Source organism: Trachemys scripta, chromosome 17 (genome assembly GCF_013100865.1).
Source record: "Trachemys scripta elegans isolate TJP31775 chromosome 17, CAS_Tse_1.0, whole genome shotgun sequence".
Lineage (NCBI taxonomy): Eukaryota > Metazoa > Chordata > Testudines > Emydidae > Trachemys > Trachemys scripta.
In genome coordinates this window covers 1,665,882-1,688,654 of record NC_048314.1, presented here as the reverse complement: position 1 = coordinate 1,688,654, position 22,773 = coordinate 1,665,882, and the positions used below count along the sequence as shown (strand labels likewise).

Below are 22,773 nucleotides of genomic sequence, written 5' to 3'. Positions count from 1 at the left end.
ATTTGTCCAGGTATTCAGCATTTACAAAGGGTCCTTATTCCGATTGCCAATCACCATGCCCCATGCTTGCCACCCATGGGCTGAAGGCTGAGAACAGGTCAGTTAGGGCAGAGGTTCTCAAACTGGGGGTCGGGACCCCTTGGGGTCATGTGGTTATTACATGGGGGGGTCCCAAACTGTCAGCCTCCAACCCAAACGCTGCTTTGCCTCCAGCATTTATAATGGTGTTAAATATATAAAAAGTGTTTTTAATTTATGAGGGGGGTCGCACTCAGAGACTTGCTGTGTGAAAGGGGTCACCAGTACAAAAGTTTGAGAACCACTGAGTTAGGGCTTTTCTTGTGGCCACGGCCACCTGGGTGATGATTGCGGGTTGGGGGAAAGCAGTAGTCCCTCCCTTGGGGCCACCAGCAGGGTTTGACCCTCGTCCCCTCTGAGACCCAAACACCGGAGGAGCAAGCAGCTACTGAGTTCCCCACCTTCCCGGGGGTCGGGGGTGGAGTCAGGCTTCAGCCCTGGGGTGGCAGGCGGCAGGCTCCATCTGCAGGGCTTCAGGCTCCGTCTCCAGGCTCTGGGATCTGTCTCCGAGCTCAAGGCTTCGGGCTCTGTCCCCTAGATGCACAGCGGTGGGCTCCAGGTCCAGTCCCTGGCCAGCTCCCTCCCTGTCGCCCTGGCCCCTGCTGCCTTCTCCAGACCCCCTTCATTCTCCCCCTATGACCCCTGGCCCTGCTGCCTCTCTACCCACCTCACTATTCAGGGCTTAATTCATACCCTGACATGCCAGGGCTGAGTAAGTCTGCTGTGAAAAGTGATATTTGTATGTTTGTTAATATCACTTTTCACAGCAGACTAAGGCTATGTCTACACTAGGGTGACCAGACAGCAAGTGTAAAAAATTGGGACGGGGGTGGGGGGTAATAGGAGCCTATATAAGAAAAAGACCCCAAAATCGGGACTGTCCCTATAAAATCGGGACATCTGGTCACCCTAGTCTACACTAGCACTTTTGTCGGTCGGGGTGTGAACAAAACACCCCCGAGTGACAAAAATTTCGCAGACAGAAGCACTGGTGTGGACAGCGGTATGTTAGTGGGAGACGCTCTCCTGCCGACAGAGCTACTGCCGCTCGTTGGGGGTGGTGTAATTATGCCAGTGGGAGAGCTTCTCCCACCGGCATAGAGCGGCTCTACGGGAGACTTGACAGTGGTAAGGTCTGTACTGTAGACGTAGCCTTAGTAGCTAGCCGGGAGGCTGTGAAAAATGATATTAACATACACGTGTCACTTTTCACAGCAGCAGACTTACTAGCCAGCGAGTCTTAAAAAAAAAAAAAAAAAAAAAGGCAGACGAAAAACAACAAAAAAGACAAGAACGTGCAAAGCACCTTATTTGTGTTTCTAATCTGTTTAGGTCCAGTAAAGAATGGAAACAACTGTACATTATTTTTATTATTGCCCAAAAACCCTACATAAATAAATGACAATGATTTGGACATGTATATGTGCATATTTATTCGTTTTTTCGAACGTTACTTAAGTATTTTAGGAAAAATTGTCAAAGCGGCCACGACCTAGAGTTGGTGGCTGCACTCTGAGACCACCAAAAATGTGTTATGAGAACCCCTGCATTACAGCACACCTTTAAAAAGCAAGAGGGGGAAAAAATCCCAGTGCTGTCTGTGCTATATATTTCCACACAGATGCATGGCTAGGCCTGTGAGTTAAACAAGACGCCGCCAGTCGGTTCTGTGTTGCAATGCTAGAGTGCAGACTGGCTTGGCTTCTCCCTGGGACTACATGGGCCCTGTTTCCTGAGCCGGAGAGCTGCTATATGTTGTGGTTTTACTACATTGTATTCAATGTTTGGCCTGTCTCCAGGCAGAGTCCGGGCCTCATGCCAGCCGAGCAGCCCTTAGGGAATGCATTGGAGCAAGGAGTGGGGCCGAGAGAGTGGGGGAGAGCAGAGGAATCCAAGAGGACAGATTTGCCTAGAAAACAGCTTTGTTTCCATCTGGTCTGTCTGGAGTTGCCATGGGAACCGCAGTGACAAAGGCAGGGTGTAGGGAGGAGTTCCTCAAGTTTGAACATATCGTGTTCTGGCGGAAAGCTGCAGCCCAGCTGGCTAAATGGAGTTAGAAATATTCAGAGTTCAGTGGTTCCCTCTGGTGAATAGACCCTGAGCTGGGCAGGTCGGGCCTTTTCCAGTTACTTAACTCTCTCTCTCTCCCTCTCTTCCCACCCCTCCTTGCAGCTTGAACCTTTGCGCTGTGTGTTTCGGTTGGTAGCTAAAATGCAGATGGCTCATATTTCACAATAAAGCTGTAACCGCCTCTCACATTTTTTGGAAGAAAGAGCTATTTTCACCAGCTTGTAACTCTGGGTGGTGAAAGTTTTCCTGATTGTACTGGGGCATCCAGCTGGGCCCAAAGCACAGTTCTCTCCTGCTGGCACATGGGGATTTGGAGCTGCCATTCAGTCAGGGGCCCACTGGATTTGCACAGTCTCTTGCTTAGTGGAAACGTGAGGCTGGATGGCCCACATTCAATGGGACATGCTCGTGCCTCAGCTATACTTAGACCTAGAATTTCCTGTGCCTTGTGGCAGATGAAGCACCCCATTTTCCCTCACCGCTGTCTGTCCAGAGCAAGATGTTTGGCTAGGGTTACCATACGTCTGGATTTTCCCGGACATGTCCGACTTTTTGGGCCTCAAATCCCCGTCCGGGAGGAAATCCCCAAAAGCCAGACATGTCCGGGAAAATAGGAAGGGCCCGGCGGTGCTCGGCCAGGGCCGCTGGGGCTGGGCTCGGCGGTGCGGGGCCGGCGGTGCTCAGCTGGGGCCGGGGACGGCGCAGTGCTCGGCCAGGGGCCGGGGGTGCTGGGCCGGGGGCTGGGGCCGGCACGGTGCTCGGCCGGGGGTGCGGTGCTCGGCCGGGGCCGGGGACGCGGGCACTTGGCTGGGGGCTGGCGCCCCAGGGCCGGAGCCGAGCCGAGCCGAGCGGGAGACGCCGGGGCCAGAGCCTCTTGGCCTGGGCTGGCTAGCCGCCCGCCAGACGGAGCTGCTTGGCCAGGGGGGCCGGACTGGGCTGTGCCGCACCCCGCCCCAGCCCCAGCTTACCTGCTGCCTCCCTGTTTCAGGCTTCCCGCGAACATTTGATTTGGGGGAAGCAGGGGAGGGGGAGGAGCAGGGGGCGGAGCATTGAGGGGAGGGGGCAGAGTTGGGGCGGGACTGGGGGCGGGGAAGGGGCGGAGTTGGTCCTTTTTAAAAATTAAAATATGGTAACCCTATGTTTGACTTCATTGTAAGCTGTTCCCATGATGGCAGCATTCTTTTCAATCATCCCTCAATAGGTCCTCTACACCTTCTCTGCCTTCCAAGGGGAATCCAATATAAGGTGTGCTTCTGCCATGGGGTAGTCTGATGACATGGCCAAACCACTGTCCCGTCTCTGTCCAATTATTGAGTCCACAGTCTGCTGCTCCATGTGATTGGTGCAGCACTTCCACATTGGTTACATGATCTCGCCAATGAATTCCCAAGATTCTTCTTAAACAACGCTGGCAGAATGCATGTAGCTTCCTGTTGTGCGTTTCCACGATCAGCCATATTTCGGAGGCATGCAGCAGTGCTGGAAGGATAATAGCGTTGTGCAATCTCATTTTAGTGTGTAAATCGGGGTAGGCAACCTATGGCACACTTGCCGAAGGCGGCACGTGAGCTGATTTTCAGGGGCACTCACGTTGCCTGGGTCCTGGCCATCGGTCCGGGGGGCTCTGCATTTTAATTTAATTTTAAATAAAGCTTCTTAAACATTAAAAAAACCTTATTTACTTTACTTACAACAATAGTTTAGTTATATATTATAGACTTATAGACAGAGACCTTCTAAAAACATTAAAATGTATGACTGGCGCACGAAACCTTAAATTAGAATGAATAAATGAAGACTCGGCACACCACTTCTGCAAGGTTGCTGACCGCTGGTATAGATGTATCTTCTTAGTCTTCCAGATGTTTGACAAATAGGACAATGATCTACTGGCTTTACCAATTCTTGCCTTCACTTCCTTAGTGAGCTGGCCATTAGCAGATATTGTACTTCCAAGATAGACAAAGTCATAAACTCTTCCATATTCTTCTCCATCAATCACACCTCTGTCAGTGTTGCCATTATTCTCTCCTGTTTCGTAGATTCATAGATTCTAGGATGGAAAGGACCTTGAGAGGTCATCGAGTCCAGTCCCCTGCCCTCATGGCAGGACCAAATGCTGTCTAGACCATCCCTGATAGACATTTATCTAACCTACTCTTAAATATCTCCAGAGATGGAGATTCCACAACCTCCCTAGGCAATTTATTCCAGTGTTTAACCACCCTGACAGTTAGGAACTTTTTCCTAATGTCTAACCTAAACCTCCCTTGCTGCAGTTTAAGCCCATTACTTCTTGTTCTATCCTTAGAGACTAAGGTGAACAAGTTCTCTCCCTCCTCCTTATGACACCCTTTTAAATACCTGAAAACTGCTATCATGTCCCCTCTCAGTCTTCTCTTTTCCAAACTAAACAAACCCAATTCTTTCAGCCTTCCTTCATAGGTCATGTTCTCAAGACCTTTAATCATTCTTGTTGCTCTTCTCTGGACCCTCTCCAATTTCTCCACATCTTTCTTGAAATGCGGTGCCCAGAACTGGACATAATACTCCAGCTGAGGCCTAACCAGCGCAGAGTAGAGCAGAAGAATGACTTCTCGTGTCTTGCTCACAACACACCTGTTAATGCATCCCAGAATCATGTTTGCTTTTTTTGCAACAGCATCACACTGTTGACTCATATTTAGCTTGTGGTCCACTATAACCCCTAGATCCCTTTCTGCCGTACTCCTTCCTAGACAGTCTCTTCCCATTCTGTATGTGTGAAACTGATTTTTCCTTCCTAAGTGGAGCACTTTGCATTTGTCTTTGTTAAACTTCATCCTGTTTACCTCAGACCATTTCTCCAATTTGTCCAGATCATTTTGAATTATGACCCTGTCCTCCAAAGCAGTTGCAATCCCTCCCAGTTTGGTATCATCTGCAAACTTAATAAGCGTATTTTCTATGCCAATATCTAAGTCGTTAATGAAGATATTGAACAGAGCCGGTCCCAAAACAGACTCCTGCGGAACCCCACTCGTTACGCCTTTCCAGCAGGATTGGGAACCATTAATAACAACTCTCTGAGTATGGTTATCTAGCCAGTTATGCACCCACCTTATAGTAGCCCTATCTAAGTTGTATTTGCCTAGTTTATTGATAAGAATATCATGCGAGACCGTATCAAATGCCTTACTAAAGTCTAGGTATACCACATCCACAGCTTCTCCCTTATCCACAAGACTCGTTATCCTAACAAAGAAAGCTATCAGATTGGTTTGACACGATTTGTTCTTTACAAATCCATGCTGGCTATTCCCTATCACCTTACCACCTTCCAAGTGTTTGCAGATGATTTCCTTAATTACTTGCTCCATTATCTTCCCTGGCACAGAAGTTAAACTAACTGGTCTGTAGTTTCCTGGGTTGTTTTTATTTCCCTTTTTATAGATGGGCACTATATTTGCCTTTTTCCAGTCTTCTGGAATCTCTCCCGTCTCCCATGATTTTCCAAAGATAATAGCTAGAGGCTCAGATACCTCCTCTATTAGCTCCTTGAGTATTCTAGGATGCATTTCATCAGGCCCTGGTGACTTGCAGGCATCTAATTTTTCTAAGTGATTTTTAACTTGTTCTTTTTTTATTTTATCTGCTAAACCTACCCCCTTCCCATTAGCATTCACTATGTTAGGCATTCCTTCAGACTTCTCGGTGAAGACCGAAACAAAGAAGTCATTAAGCATCTCTGCCATTTCCAAGTTTCCTGTTACTGTTTCTCCCTCTTCACTGAGCAGTGGGCCTACCCTGTCTTTGGTCTTCCTCTCGCTTCTAATGTATTGATAAAAAGTCTTCTTGTTTCCCTTTATTCCTGTAACTAGTTTGAGCTCATTTTGTGCCTTTGCCTTTCTAATCTTGCCCCTGCATTCCTGTGTTGTTTGCCTATATTTATCCTTTGTAATCTGTCCTAGTTTCCATTTTTTATATGACTCCTTTTTATTTTTTAGATCATGCAAGATCTTGTGGTTAAGCCAAGGTGGTCTTTTGCCACATTTTCTATCTTTCCTAACCAGCGGAATAGCTTGCTTTTGGGCCCTTAATAGTATCCCTTTGAAAAACTGCCAACTCTCCTCAGTTGTTTTTCCCCTCAGTCTTGATTCCCATGGGACCTTACCTATCAGCTCTCTGAGCTTCCCAAAATCTGCCTTCCTGAAATCCATTGTCTCTATTTTGCTGTTCTCCCTTCTATCTTTCCTTAGAATTGCAAACTCCATGATTTCATGATCACTTTCACCCAAGCTGCCTTCTACTTTCACATTCTCAATGAGTTCCTCCCTATTTGTTAAAATCAAGTCTAGAACAGCTTCCCCCCAGTAGCTTTTTCAACCTTCTGAAATAAAAAGTTGTCTCCAATGCAGTCCAAGAATTTGTTGGCTAGTCTGTGCCCCGCTGTGTTATTTTCCCAACATATATCCGGATAGTTGAAGTCCCCCATCACCACCAAATCTTGGGCTTTGGATGATTTTGTTAGTTGTTTAAAAAAAGCCTCTTCCACCTAGTTAGGTGGCCTGTAGTAGACTCCTAGCATGACATCACCCTTGTTTTTTGCCCCTTTTAGCCTAACCCAGAGACTCTCAACACTTCCGTCTCCTATGTCCATCTCTACCTCAGTCCAAGTGTGTACATTTTTAATATATAAGGCAACACCTCCTCCCTTTTCCCCCTGTCTATCCTTCCTGAGCAAGCTGTACCCATCCACACCAACATTCCAATCATGTGTATTATCCCACCAAGTTTCAATGATGCCAACAATGTCATAGTTGTATTTATTTATTAGCACTTCCAGTTCTTCCTGCTTATTACCCATACTTGGTCTTGGCCTTCTGTATACTGATACAATCTCCCACGTTAGCAGCTTCTGCTTTCATGCTCATAACGAGTTTTTTCCTTCCATCCAAGTTGGTATCCAATGACTATATCATCCGCACAATGTTTTGTAGCTTATCTCTTGCCCAAACAATTCCAGTGTCCTCAGGAGCAGCGGTCACTCTTCTCATTCCAAAGTCTGTGACAGTGCAGAAGAGAAGTAGGGATGGTATACTACTTTGCTTATGCCAGTTACAGTCAGTGTTTCCATTCTCTGCCTGACACTGCATACAGATTAGTCACACAGAGGTATAATTGAATTAACAGTCTTTGCTGGAATTCTGTAGTGTTCACCAATCCCCTGCGTAGGGGGCTGCAAGTCAGGCTAAAACCTGTCTATGCAAAAAAATGCTTTCTGTTACAGAAATAACCCCGAGATAAGACAAATCTGTCACAGATTTGCAAATACAGTAATCAGTGGTAGAGAATCATGACCTGCTGGGCACGAGACAAGACAGTACTGGCCAACCAGCAAATCCAGCCGATATGATGATGATGGACAATCAAAGCCACAAGGAAGTTCTTAATCTGAAACAGGGTGTCTTCACAGCTAATGTTAAGGCATGAATTGGGTGTTGGAATGTTAGATCACTTTGGAGCCTAGATTATTGGAGAAGTGAAAATCTTTAGTCTAAGTATATTTGAACTGAAAGAGATGAGATGGATTGGATGAGGCAAATTATCGCCGGAATGTGTGATGGTTTTATATTCTTGAAGAGAGGATGACAAACACTAGGAAGGTGTAGGCTTATTATTGAGCAAGGAAGCTGCTAAAGCACTGAAGGAACAGGAACCTGTAAATTCAAGAATACTGACTTCTCGCTTTGTGATGAACCATGCAGAAATCATGGTTATTTAGTGTTATTCGCCAACAGAGGATAATGATGAACAGGTCAAAACTGTTTCAAAGATTTCAGAATGTCCTTGGCAAGATTGGTAAATATAACATTGTTATCCTCTTGGGAGATCTAAATGCAAAGGTTGGTGATAATATTGGACATGAGCATATTATGGGCATACATGACATCCCAGGACAGACTGACAATGGAGAACATTTTGTGGAACTCTGCAGCCTCATTTTTTGCATTGTGGGGTACACTGTTTCCACACAAGGAAAGACAGACTGCCATGGAGATCAAATGATAGCTTCACTCAGAAACCACTTGATCATGTTGCCATTAGTTGGCCATTAGAAGATCACTGTTAGATGTAAGAGAGGATATGAATGCTGATGTCGGAAGTGACTACTATCTTGTTATTGGGACAATCTAAACTAAAAAAGGTAACACTACGCTAGGTGGAGGGTATGTACGAGACTAGAAAGTCAGTAGATCCAGCAGTGAATCGCCTTTGAGGAAGTAACTGAGGCTATAAGCCAACTGAACAGTGGTAAAGCACCAGGCTATGATAGGATAGATGCTGAAATGTTAAAAGCTGGAGAGGAAGTGATGGTGAATTACATGAGCAGGTTGCACAGAATGGTTTGGGTAAAGGAGATCTGTCCCAAAGACTAGAGATTGTGTCATCTATAAAATCCCTATAAACGGGGACCAACTTATTTGTGATAACTGGAGAGGGGTGACACTCCTGTCCTGTGTCTGTAAACAAGTGTGATGTGTTATCACTTTGAATAGTATGAAAACTGCTGTTGAGAAAGTACGCAGGTAAGAACAGGTTGGATTTCGATCTGGTAGGTTATGGTCAGCCCAGAAATTCACCTGGAGAAGGCTTAGAATAACCAGCAAAACAGAAGAACAGGAGTACTTGTGAGTGGCCAGAGAGGTTGGAGTGTTCTCCTACTGGTTTTTGAGTGTTATGATTCCTGATGTCAGATTTGTGTCCATTTATTCTTTTGCGTAGAGACTGTCCAGTAACAGACCTGAAGGTGGCAATTTTGCAACAGAAAGACTTCAAAAACAGACTCCAGCGAGAAACTGCTGAGCTTGAATTGATTTGCAAATTAGATACCATTAACTCTGGCTTGAATAGCGACTGGGAATGGCTGAGTCATTACACTACTTGAATCAGTAAAAAGCAACAGAGGGTCCTGTGGCACCTTTGAGACTAACAGAAGTATTGGGAGCATAAGCTTTCGTGGGTAAGAACCTTACTGCTTTTTACAGATTCAGACTAACACGGCTACCCCTCTGACTACTTGAATCTATTTCCTTATGATAACTAACCTCTTGTCAACTGTCTGTAATTGACCATCTTGATTATCATTACAAAAGTTTTTTTTCCTGCTGATAATAGGTCATCTTAATTAATTAGCCTCTTAGAGCTGGTATGGCATCTTCTCTGTATGTATATATATCTTCTTACTATATGTTCCATTCTATGCATCTGATGAAGTGGGCTGTAGCCCACGAAAGCTTATGCTCAAATAAATTTGTTAGTCTCTAAGGTGCCACAAGTACTCCTGTTCTTTTTGCGGATACAGACTAACACGGCTGCTCCTCTGAAAGCAGAACAGAAGATAATCTTTAATTTTCTTGATTTTCTGAAAGTATTCAGTAGTGTCCACAGAGAAGCTACTGGAAGATCCTCAGCTATGGATATGCCCCAAATACCCAAACGGTACAGCAACTAAGTTTCCAATCAATCGTGCTTGTCTTGGATGGTTCTGGAGAATTTCTAGGCCAGAAGTGAGTGTGATGTGTGAGAAATGGAGCTTGAGAAGAATCATTTGCACAGACAGTGTGGAGGAGCAGGAGAAATAGTCCCTCTCTCCAAACTGGCCTTGGAAAGTGAAGGCTGGTCCCCTCTGTGTGTTTGTGCATGTATCCTGCCTCTGCCCATTCACCACTTCTACCTGGAGATTCATACATCTATCTACTGTGCCTACTCACCTGCCTCCCCTTCACCTCAAGACGTTTCTAGTGCACCCCTCAAGTTGGTGTCTAGACACCAACCCTGCCTAGGGATCAAATCCATCAGTATAAAAACCAGAGGTGTAAGTGTGCAGAAAATTGTCATTAACAACACATTTTGTTAACCTAAACAATAGTGTTTGCCAGTAGCAACCCCTATTGTTAAGGTTATGACAGTTTCCCTTGTTAATCATGTTGTCATATGCTCTGAACTTTCTAAAATATTCCTGTTTTGCATTGAAATTCTCCAGGCCTCATCTTTGCTCAAAAGTAATTTATTTTTTATTAGGTTTCGGCTTGGCAAGCCAGTCAGTTGACCAGTCAAATAATAACAATATGTCAATTGACCACCTATTGTTTGACCGCCGTCAAATATTGTCATATATTCTAGCAAGCATGCCCAGTTTTGATTTGCATCATGATGCCATCTGTTAGCAAGCTTACTTAAATGTCTTGATCAGTCACTTTACCACATTAATGCCACCTCTTGGGAACGAGGTGAATTAATTGAAAGTTGAGCCTCTAAATCAGCTGGAATCTTCTAGAAAGAACACTGTATGTATGCATATCTTTATTAGACTATCAGGCATCAGTGTACACGGTGGTTTGCAAAGTACATTAAACAAGTTCAAAGACATGGTCCTTGACATGTAGAGCTTACAAGTTAAACTGACTAGACAAACATACAAAAATTGCCTCAGAAGAGAGGGAGGGAGGGAGGGAGGGAGAGGAGGATTCCCAGTCATTAAACCTCCTCCCCCGGCACAAGACTAGATGCACATCTATGAGGCTGCTTTCAAAATTGGCTGCCGCATTTAAAAATGCCTTTTTTTTCTTTTATAGCTGCTAGGTGATAGTTTTATGTCTGTGTAATTTCATTTGTCTTTTCTTTTTGTAATTGTTCGGTTTTGACTAACATTCCCATTTAAATGCTAACCTAGCATCACTAACAGAGGTAGGAATAATTATTCTTTCATTTTTTAGAATTTAATTTCATTGGGTTTCACATTTTTCTGAGTAAAGTAACTCCATGAAGTAGCTTGTGTTTTATAAATTAACCATAAGTATCTACGGCTAAGTCTATTGGAAACCAGAAAGTCTTTTGTTACTGTTCTAATAAGTTTGTGCTTTAAAATATTGGGCTATTTTTGACATTGTTTGACAATATGTGACTGATAATTGATCATTTATTTTTGGACCCGTTAATGTCCAGCCCTAACTGGGAGTGTGCAAAATTTCACCAGGAGCCAGGGCCCCCTGAGCAGCGAGTGGCAGCCCGGGCTCTCTGCCCTGAGTATGTACCCGAGGGATCTGGATGGGTTTGTACTCAGGGCCGCTAGCCCATGTCGCTGCGGCTGCTGGCCATGCTACTGCAGCTACACAACTATTTTTAGTCGCTAGTCCGAGTCGAGCTAGCACAAGCTGGAATCACACCCCCAGCTTCACGTGGAGCTGAAATCTCAGACACACACCGTTCAGTCTCTTAGCAAATCAACCCTATTCAATCACAGTCAGCAATTCCTACAGCCGATCCTTTAGAAAAAAAATCCAGTCTTGATTTAAAAATTGCCAGTGATAGAGAATCCACTACGTCCCTTGGTAAGTTGTTCCGATGGTTAATTACTTTCAGTGTTAAAAATATATGCCTCATTTCTACCCAGAAACCTGGGAAAACTAAACACCACCCATTGGGGTGCCTCTAGGAGCCAGTACTTCCCCACTCTCAAACACTGAGGCTATGTCTACACTCCAGCGTAGTGCAGACACTTCCTATACTGTAGTGTAGACACTTCCTGGAGTGGGTTTTTCCATCAAAGTAGTTAATCCACCTCTCTAAGAAGTGGTAGATAGGTCTTCAGAAGAATTCTTCCATTGACTTAGCTGCACCTATAGTGGAGGCTAAGTTGAGATAAGTACGTCACTTGGGATGCAAACTTTTTCATAGCCCAGAGTAATATAGTAAGGTTGATCTAATTTTTAGGTGTAGACTAGGCCTCTGGCTGTGTATAACAAAGAAAACTTTTATTAGGGGGAGAGGAAACACAGCATTAATTTGGGGAAACACCACAACAGTGATTCGAAAGTACGCAAACAATAAGTAAAACGCCACACCCTGAATATCTTGGGCGGTGTCCTTTGCCTCAGCTTGCAGTGTGAAGCACAATAGACAAGTGTCCCTTCAGTACACCACCTCCTGTTTCTCTCTGGTGCACCCCACTCCTGGTTTGTTGTCCAAGGTCAGTGAAGTCCCAGAGTGCAAGGGTGCATTCAGGCAGGTTCACCTCCAGCCCCTGGGAGGAGGGTGGGGAGTGGGAGGGAGGGAGTGATACCTCCACTGCTGCCACTTGCCACCATTGATTTTACTGGTGTTCTGCTGCATCCTCTGGTCCGGTCTGGTCCTACAGTGTCATAACCACCTAGCTCAGCTATTAACCGTCATAGCTCACAGGGCACCGCTGCTGCGTCTCTCACCACACTGCCGTTATCCACGATGCCATGATCCGAGGTGCCACCACCTCGCCAGGTTCTCAGTCATTTCAGCTATAGTGATTTCTCTGGGTCTTAAACACTTCATCGCTGCCTCCGCTTCATTGTTTTCACCACAGCGCTGTCCACACCACCAGGGCTAAGGCTGAGCCCCCTAGACCTACTGATCACCAAGAAGAGACAAGACACTCAGTTGAAGCCACTGATCTGTCTTTAAACGCTGGAGAGGGAGGGTCAAAGGGTATCTAGGTCTCTTACATATCATCCTCAGTGCAGAGGAGGAACCCCTTCCCCGTCCCCTCTGACTTTCACTTGAATTGCTGCCCCCACGTTTAGCGAGTGAGGTTATGTTATGGTGATCGCTCAACTAGGGCATATCAATTCTATCCTGCTGCCCTTTAGTCAAGCAGTAAGGATAACAAAATTTCATTACCCCTGCATCCAAGACTTAAGTGCATTTTAATCCAAAACTTGGCAAAGCAGATGTGTCTGTTGGTCACCTGGGCGAAATAGATGTGTCTATGCAAATAAAGTCTGCTCATGAGGTCGTTGCCTCCAGTTCATCAATATATGGCAGCAGAAAGCTCCTTCAGACCACTGGCTTACATGAGCAGATCAAGATAACTTGCATCCAAGAGTATTAAAAGAGCCAGCCGAGGAACTGGTGGGACCATTAATTTTGATTTTCGATAAGTCTTGGACCACTGGGGAAGTTCCAGTAGAAGAAAGCTCATGTTGTGCCAATTTTTAAAAAAGGTAAATGGGATGACTAGAATAACTGGCTAGATTAAAAATTGTCTGATTGATATGTCTCAAAATTGAATTGTAAACATAGATTCATTATTGAGTGGGAGTGGTTCCAGGGGGGTCCTTGTGCTATTTAACATTTTTATCAGTGACCTGGAAGAAAACATAAAATCATCACTGATGAAGTTTGCAGATGACCCAAAAATTGGGGGAGTGGTAAATAATGAATACAGACCAATCTGGATCACTTAGTAAACTGATCACAAGCAAACAATATGTGTTTTAATATGTCTAGATGAAAATGTTTTACCTTTAGGAATAAAGAGTGTAGCCCACACTGGTAGGATGAGGGACTCTGTCCTGGGAAGCAGTGATTCTGAAAAAGATTTGGGGATTGTGCTGGATAATCATGAGCTAAGAGTGCGATGCTGTGGCCAAAAGAGCTCGTGCAGTGCTGGGATGCATAAGCGGGGGATTCAAGTTGGAGTAGAGCAGTGGTTCCCAAACTTGTTCCGCCGCTTGTGCAGGGAAAGCCCCTGGCGGGCCGGGCCGGTTTGTGTACGTGCCGCGTCCGCAGGTTCAGCTGATCACAGCTCCCAGTGGCCGCGGTTCGCTGCTCCGGGTCAATGGGAGCTGCTAGAAGCGGCAGCCAGTATGTCCCTCGGCCTGCGCCGCTTCCCGCAGCCCCCATTGGCCCGGAGCAGCGAACCGCGGCCACTGGGAGCCGCGATCGGCCGAACCTGCGGATGCGGCAGGTACACAAACCGGCCCGGCCCACCAGGGGCTTTCCCTGCACAGGCGGCGGAACAAGTTTGGGAACCACTGGAGTAGAGAGATTATTTTTCCTCTGTATTTTGCACTGGTGTGTCCACTGCTTGAATGCTGTGTCCAGTTCTAGTGTTTTTATGTGTGAGTTTAAGATAATAAATCTTCATATAATAAAACTGTGGTTAGTTGTGATGTTATGATATGTGGAGATGCCACTGATTTATGACAAGACTGAGTGATAGCTATGCAGATCATGAGGGTAGGCTACAAGTTATTTTGTTTTTATCATAGTGTATAATTTACGGGTGTAGATTTTGTTTTGGATAAATTCTGTACTTTCGTAGCTGTAATCTCAGACACATACTGTTCAGCCCCTGAACAAATCAACTTTATTCAATCACAGCCAGCAATTCCTATGGCAGATCCTTTAGAAAAAATCCAGTCTTGATTTAAAAATTGCCAGTGGTAGAGAATGCACTACATTCCCCAGTAAGTTGTTCCAATGATTAATTACTTTCAGTGTTAAAAATATATATGCCTTGTTTCCACCCAGAAACCAGGGGCAACTAAATAATCATGTTTGCATAGTATTATGTTCTGGGACTTTGTAAACAAAGACGAGCACTGTACACTCTGCCTTGCTAAGCCCCTCTGTTATGTAGACTTGTTCTGGCAATGAAGAATTTTAGACAGTTATCATAGAGGTGCCTTTGCTATGTGTCATGAACTCTTATGACCCAAACCCTCTCTCCTCAGAACTGATGCCCTGGGAAGCCTGAATGTCTCTCAGTGATATTAACTGTTCTTTACTTTTTGTTCCATGGCTATGTTGCTGTTGCCCTAGACAATAGTCTCGTTTACTACATAATGTGAATTCTGATGAATTTACATGCTATGGAGTTTTTAATCCAAAGGGTTTCAAAATACAGTCTGAAAAGTTGGAAAACAGCATTTGTTGATACACTGTCACATAACAGGTACTTAACTTTTCAGCCAAGAGTATATTCTACAGTACAAACATGCTAAGGATAATCATCTCACATACAGTTAAAATTATTCAAGACAGAACAGAACTAGAAGACTACACTGGGTCATTTAAAAGGAAAATCCTAGTGCAACCTTAGCTCTGGAGCAGACTATATTAAACTTAGTGCTAGCCTGGAGCATTGAACTCCCGTCAAGGACTAGCATTGTTTGGAAAAATGTGCTTTTGATTTAAGCAAGAGATTTGGATGCTGTATGCTGAGCAATCACAGGGATAGTTTCCCTCAGTCTCCAGCTGTTCACTGAGTCTTATGCATTCACGCATCACTAGTTACAGTAAGTGTGTTTGCCGGTTCAGGGAACTTTCAGGACCTAATTCTCTGCTGCCTAATACATTTTGAGGCCACCTTGGCAGCCCCATGAACAATTGCTCTTTCCTCTTCTTTCACAAGGGCCTTTATGTCACAGAGGGATCTCAGGTCAGACAGGGGTCCTTCCTGTCTGACCTGAGAAAATCATCATCATGCATTTAGTAAGGCTTTTGGTACTGTTTCACATGAACTTCTCATAAGCAAACTAGTGAATATAGCCTAGACGAACCTACTATAAAGTGGGTGCACAACTGGGTTGGAAAACCATACTCAGAGAATAGTTGTCTCTGAGTCAAGCTGGAAGGGCATATTGGGGGAACTTTTCTGGATCTGGTTCTAAGCAATATCTCCATAAATGGTTTGGATAATGACGGCGAGAGTACACTTATACAATTTTTGATGATACCAGGCTGAGAGGGGTTACAAGCGGTTTGGAGGACAGGATTAGAATTCCAAATGAGCTTGGCAAACTGGAGAAATGGTCTGAAATAAATAGGATGAAATTACATAAGGAGAAGTACAAATTACTACGCATAGGAGGGAATAATCAACTGCACAAATACAAAACGAGACGTGTCTGCCTGGGAAGGAGCACTGAAGAAAAGGATCTGGGGGTATAATGGATCACAAACTAAATATGAGTCAATTGTGAAACATAGTTGCAAAAAAAAAAAAAAATAGTGGAGGTGCTGAAAGCCAGCCCCCTTACCCCTGTCTGCCACCCCCTCCCTTGAGCTGGGGCCGGGAGCAGGGCTGTGTCTCCGGGAAGGGAGGACTCAGACAGGGCCAAGGGGGCCAAGGCTGGGGCCACAGCTGGGGGTGGGCATGGGGCCAGGAGCAGAGGCGCGAGCCGACAATCGGGACCCCAGGCCTGGGGCCAGCAGCCGGGACCCCACGTAAAACTTGGGGGTGCTGCAGCACCCCCTGCACCCTTAGTTCCCGCACCTTTGTGTATGTGCACGTTTGCCGCCATGATGCCCCCGGGAGGACGATGGTACGGGTGCAGCTCCCATCTCCGCGGGTGCAGCTCCGCATGCAGGACAAGCCATGACGGGGAGCAGATAAACTCTAGAGCCCCTTGGCCACATGCCACAGCACTAGGGTAATAGATGGGAAGACACCCAGCATCCCATCTCCAGAAACGTGCCACCACCTGTGGCTTGTTGCTCACTTGGGGGTGGGGCGATGTAGAGAGCTGGGATCAGCACAGTGCCTGCTAATCTGGGACAGCCCTGCAGCTAGTCCCACACCCACCAGCCCCCGCTGGAGCTATGGCTGCCTATGTGCGTCTCCGAGTTGCCTTTAGAACTGCATCCTGGAACACAGCACTGCTCTTTATACCCTCAAGATGCCTCCAGGTCCCGCGGGTACATGGGTCCTGTTTGGGACACACAAGCCATTGGACACAGAGAACCCATCCGAAAATAGTTACCCCAGTACATCCCTGAATGTGCAGTACTCATTTACATGTGCTAATGAGTGATTACCATATATTGTAATACTAGTAGCTGGAGCTGCACAAGGTCATTACTCAAATGAAGTCGTTGGGAGTGTATATGTCTATTCCCTCCCTGATGGACAGGGGCCCCTTGGTGCCATCCGTGCCAGCATGCTCTGCTCCCCCAGGAATCTCCATTCCAGCCCAGAGCCAATGCTGCATTTAGCCCGAACTCACTCCCCAGCCTCGTCTTGGCAGCAGCTGAAACCGAGGCGCGTTAATAGCTGCAGGCAGAGTCCTGCACATCTGAACGGCAGGGGCTTCTGTTCTGTAGGCAAGAGGATACTGGCGAGGTATGGTGTGGCCGAGGGCTTTCCTCCCTAGGTCCCGTGTCCAGGGTTGAGGAGTAACTGGTTGTTCCTTGATCTTCCTCCTGATCTGAATTTCTCCTGCAGCCTTTTTCACTGTCTCCAGGAGGCTGCCCGGCCCCACAGGCACTGGAGCTCTCCCAGTATGCCAGCATTACCACCACAGGCCCATCTCTCTGAAAAGGCTCAGTGCATGTTCAGTGGGACGCCGGTCGCAGGCACCAACGGGGTAGGCGGGGTCAGGCCTGCTGTATAGGCAGGGTTTGTGCAGCGATAACTATGGCAGTTAGGGGTGGGAGTTTTTACTGAAATATCCAGTGCTCACCTCGTGGGGACACCATTAGACCAGTATAAAGGTGCCTTATAGCCACAGAGCTTATTCCCCTTCCTGCCAGGAATAACTAGACCAGTATAAAGCACCGTCATACCAGTATAAGTGCATCCCCGCTGGTGGGGGTGGGGGTGTATCACTGTGGATTAGCTAAAGTGGCACCGCTTTGTGTGTAGGGCGGGGCTAAGAGTAAGGTTAAGATTTTGTCTCGGTTATTTTTAGTAAAAGTCACCGGCGGGTCACGGGCAATAAATAAAAATTCACAGAAGCCGTGACCCGTCGGTGACTTTTACTAAAAATAACTGTGACAAAATGGATAGAAGGGTGGTCCAGCACCCACCGCTGCTGCAGCTCTGGGGTCCCCGAGGGGCTTGCGGCGGCTCAGAGATCTGGGGTTCCACTGGCAAGCCCGGGGGTTGGGAGCTGCGGGGTCCCCCGGCTGCAGCTCGGAGCTCTGGGGCCAAGGGCTGGGAGCTGCGGGGTCCCCCGGCTGCAGCTCGGCGCTCTGGGGCCAGGGGCTGGGAGCTGCGGGGTCCCCCGGCTGCAGCTCGGCGCTCTGGGGCTAAGGGCTGGGAGCTGCGGGGTCCCCCGGCTGCAGCTCGGCGCTCTGGGGCCAGGGGCTGGGAGCTGCGGGGTCCCCCGGCTGCAGCTCGGCGCTCTGGGGCTAGGGGCTGGGAGCTGCGGGGTCCCCCGGCTGCAGCTCGGAGCTCTGGGGCCAGGGGCTGGGAGCTGCGTGGGCCGCAGTCATGGAGGTCTCTGGAAGTCAAGGATTCCACTACTTCTGTGACATAATCTTAGGCTTAGCTAAGAGTAAACATGCTCCTTTCTCCTCTCTGGCCTGTGCTAGGATCATTGTGTCCACTGCATAAGAAATACAAATCCTGAGTTCTAGCTGTCTCCTTGTGGTGTACCGGCCTCCCTAGCAGTGAGTGAGTCCTGGGTTGACCCGGCAGCCATCAGCGTGCCAGCAGGCAAAAGGGGCTTGGAGACTCAGCCCCAGAACATCCTGACATTAGGGCATTGTGCGCCCAGAGCAGGACTCCCACTCTAGGGTGACCAGACGTCCCGATAAAATTGGGCCCGTCCCGATATTTAGGCGTTTGTCCCACATCCCGACCGAGGTTAGGTTGGGACGCAATTTGTCCCGATATTTCACGGTACTCTGCTTTTTCTTTTGGCTCTGCCGGCAAATATCCCCTCCCCCCCATGTGTCCCGATATTTTCTTCCTCTCATTTCGTCATCCTATCCCACTCTCAGGGAACCATTTGGAAACGAGCAAGTTCAAACAATAGCATCTCTTTCATCGTGGATCCCCAAAGCTCCCGAACATTCCAGCCCCCCACAATGGAGCTCTGCAGAGAGGATGGGACGTAGGAGGGGCCCAAAACTCCACCTATTTCGTGCAGATCCAGTTAGAAATGTTTGCAGCAGTTCCCTCCTGCTCCCACTGTAGGGAGTGTTATGGAATGTGGGGTCACATGCTCCACTGGGGACAGTAGTGGTCTTTGCCTGTACCTGAGTGAAGAGGCGGGCTTGTTTCTCTGACTTGGTGTCTGCTCTGTAGGTTGGAGAAAGCTGCTCTCTCCTCCACTTCTCAGTGGGTGTGTTTACACAGCCGACTCAGGCTTGTGGGGCTCCAGTTGTGGGGCTGTTTCACTGCTGTGTAGACTTCCGGACTCAGGCTGGAGGATCCTGCGGGGCGGGAGGATCGCAGAGTTTGGGCTGCAGCCCGGAAGTCTACACAGCAATGAAACAGCCCTGCAGCTGGCTGGCATGGGCCAGCCGTGGGATTTTCTTTGCTGTGTAGACATACCCAGTGAGTGAAATATTTTTCAGGACGAAGGTTTTTTTTCTGCTCACATAATGATTGTAACAGAGTTTTATTCTGATGCAGCCAGCTGTTAGCAATTAGCAACTTGATCCACCCAGCCCAGCAAACAGGGATAACGCTTTCCTGCCTCTCTCAGGCTTTGCTATTGCCTGGGGGTTTGGTGCCAATGTGGGCCTTGTGCTCCAGGTATGGCCTTTCTCTGGGGGTAGATGTGTGACAGCAGGGTTAGAATAAAGTCGTAACAAATACAGCTGGGAGTTCTGGACTCAGTGGAAAAGCTCTACATGAAAAAGCTCTCGTGTGCCTTCCACACCGGAAAGAAAGCAGGAGAGAGAGAAAACCTCTGTGAAACCTATCCAGCAGCATCACCCAACCCGTGCTACCATCCGGGAGTGAAGTCTCGGGCCCAGCTTTCACAGTGGCTCTCCCTGACTGAGATCAGACCCCAAGAGAAACCCCCTCCTCCAGTGCTGCAGAGAAGTGCACTGTATGTACAGGGACTCCAGTCCCCCCAGCTGCCAGGTCATTGCCCCTTGCCAGTCAACAGGCAGGAAAGGATAACCAGCTTCTGGGGCCACCTCAGGCAAAGCCGCAAACGTTGCCTCTCCCACAAAGCACGTAAGGATCAGAAATTAAACACCTCGCTCCCGCAGCTCATCACGGCAGCACCCTCCATGGCCCACCCAGAACTCTCAGGTGCCCACCGGCTAGACCAGTACCTGGTACCCCAAAACACAAACCAGCAGGCAGAACAGCCCGACCAGCACAAAGCCCAGAACCCCTGCCCAGAACTTCTCCACTCGCAGAGATCTCCTCAGTGAGCGCTAACGCTGCGGCAGCCTGGCCCCGGATACAGGCTCAGCAAGCGTCTACTAGGGGAACTGGGGCACTAGGCTGAACTCAGCCAGAAGAACAGAGGGGCTTGTGGCAGAGAGAGACGCTTTCTAGGCAGTGCCCCAAAGCCAAAGGGGTGAGAGGAGAGTCCTCAAACGCTCAGAAATCGCTTCTCAGCACAGAGTGCTGCAGGAGAAGGGAGAAGCAGCAGAGATGCTCTGGCACTCTGGAGCTGCCTGCTAAGTGCCAGGGAGCCGGTGTAACACGCTGACACGCTCCCTTGTGTCCCAGCATGATCTCACGCTCTGGTGGGGAGAGACTGATACCCATGGTACCAGCCCTCCGAGAGGGGAAGCTGAGTGGGGGAGCTGCTGCTCCTCATGCTGCCCATGCACAGTGACTTGCTCCAAAGAAGCAATTGCTCCAGACCCTGATGAGGATGCCCTGGTTTCACCCTCCGGTGCCCTCAAACGGCCTGCCTGCCCCCACTTCCCTGCTGCTTCTGATGTCTAGGCCCCAGCCCTGGAAGTGCCCCAGCCCCTACTCCCATGTCTTCTCATGGCTCCAACGTGTTGCTTCCCCGATCCCTCCTCCCCACCCCCTCACTCATGGCCCTGGCCCCATGAGCTCTTGCCTTGATACCCTGCTGCTCCTTTGCAACACCTGGGCAGGCAGTGTGCCGTCCAGCCAACCTGCCTCCAAACTGCACCCAAAGAATAACTCCACGTGCTCATGCCCCACACCTCCTGCTTCCTCCAGACACCAAGGCTGGACCTACTGCCTCCATGGAGGGCGAGGGTTCTGCTGGCAGAACTCAAACGCCACCCTGGCTTCTCCATGCAGCCGTGCACCTGGGGTCCCTGAGCCCGGGCTCCAGCCTGAACCTGAATGTCTATGCAGCAATTAAACAGCCCCTGAATCAGCTAACATGGGCCAGCTGCAGATGTTTAATTGCGATGTAGACGCGCCCTCTCTGTTCCCGGCTCCTGCCAGCCCCACAGCACAACAGAGTACAGCACAACGCAAGGCTGTGGGGACTGAGCCCAGGAGCTGCTCTGAGCAGGAATTAGCAACGTGGTGGCAAAGACACTGTAACTTGCTGCCATGGGAACTGGGGAGGAGCGGGGACTACAGTGGTGCAGAAAATGGGTTATGAATTTTCCACTGGCCAGGGTTAGTCACCCACCTTGGGAGGAACAATGGTCTAGCCAGAGGATTAGCCACACACCTGAAGCAGGAGGCATGTCCATACCTACTTGCTCTGGACAAGTCAGTTAGCCTCTCTGTGCCCCGGTTGTCCTGTTGGTGAAGGGGGCTGCGTCTGCACACCTAGTCTGTAAAGGCCTGAGCGGCCTACGTATGAGAAGTGCAAAGTTACAGCTCCATTGTGTAGTCAGGAAAGTGTGAGGCACAGAATGGCTGAGTGATTTCCTCAGAGGCACGGTGCACTAGCACTGGCCTTTTCACATCGATGATCCCTTCTTTAAAGCCCAAAATGTTCATGGTTCCATTATATTTACTGTCAAAGTAAGAGTAAAAATATATCAGCAGTACCCAGGGCCTCGCCTAGAGACGTGATGGGTGCGCATGTGTTTCGGGAGGTTGACAGAGAATATTTGACTCTTAATGGGAAAGGTGTGCAAGGAGTGGGGGAGCCAGATTTTCTTTGCTTTAGATTGTAATACATTTTCAGTGATGCCCCCCGGCAGCCTTCTGTGACCTTCTCCTGCACTGATCTAGTGCATTAGGGTTAGGAATCAGAAGACCTGGGTCCTGCATTTGTGACTCAGATACTGAGAAGTCCCTGTGAACAAATCACTGTAAACATAAAATATTCTTACTTCATACTCGCTTTCCTTGGGACAGTGCACATCAGCATGGCTAATTTACGGGCCTATCACCCATGAAACAGATTTTGCCTGATGCAAGTGAATGGTAGTGACTGCAGCTTTATCAGGCGTGTGCTCCTGGGACCGCTGCAGATAAACGTTGCCGATGACACAGCAATTGGAGTGGTAAATAATGAGGAGGGCAGGTCGATCTGTATTGCTTGTGTAGCCCTTCTCCACCCCGTTACCTCTCTTAGCGCTAACCTCCTCGTGAGTTTTGATGGTCAGGCCTGGGTTCTTTTGGATCCCGCCTCCAGCTCAACAAGGTGTAACCTCCTGATTTTCTTTCCATGTTAATTTATTTGGTGTGCCTCCACCCCTCTTGGTCCTTCCTGGCCCAGTCACCAGGGCCGCTCGGGTATCCCCCACTTATGTGCCAGTGTTGGAGACTCCCAAGAAATAACACAACCACACACAATGTATTCAGCACAGTAATTATATTAAACAGGAAGTAACTGTAATAGTAAAACACTACTGTCAGGGTCTCTGGTGCCCCCACAGATAATACCTGTGAATTTTCCCCATCACCTGACCTGAAACAGAAAACATCAAAATCAGTGTCCCGTTGGTACATGTGGTTTGTAGGGGCCCTGGATGACCTGTGATAATATCTTCTGCAATAGCAATTAGCACCTTGGCTGATTGGGTTCAGTACAGCCCCAAAGACTCTCACATGGGATAAGGTAGTAAGTCCCTCCACAGGTTTAATAGGCAGCAGGTAAGAAAATCCCCAAACTCTTACCACTGGCTTGAGGAGTCTCCCAAACAGTTTCCCTGACCCTCTAAAAGATGGAGCACTCG

The 22,773-nt window shown here is 47.9% G+C and overlaps 1 protein-coding gene across 3 annotated transcripts in view; it reads left to right on the top strand.

Annotated features, from left to right (window-relative positions):
* The window catches only part of LOC117889497 (discoidin domain-containing receptor 2-like), a 141,549-nt gene that overhangs the window by 43,061 nt on the left and 75,715 nt on the right, over positions 1–22,773 (top strand). The window lies entirely within an intron of this gene.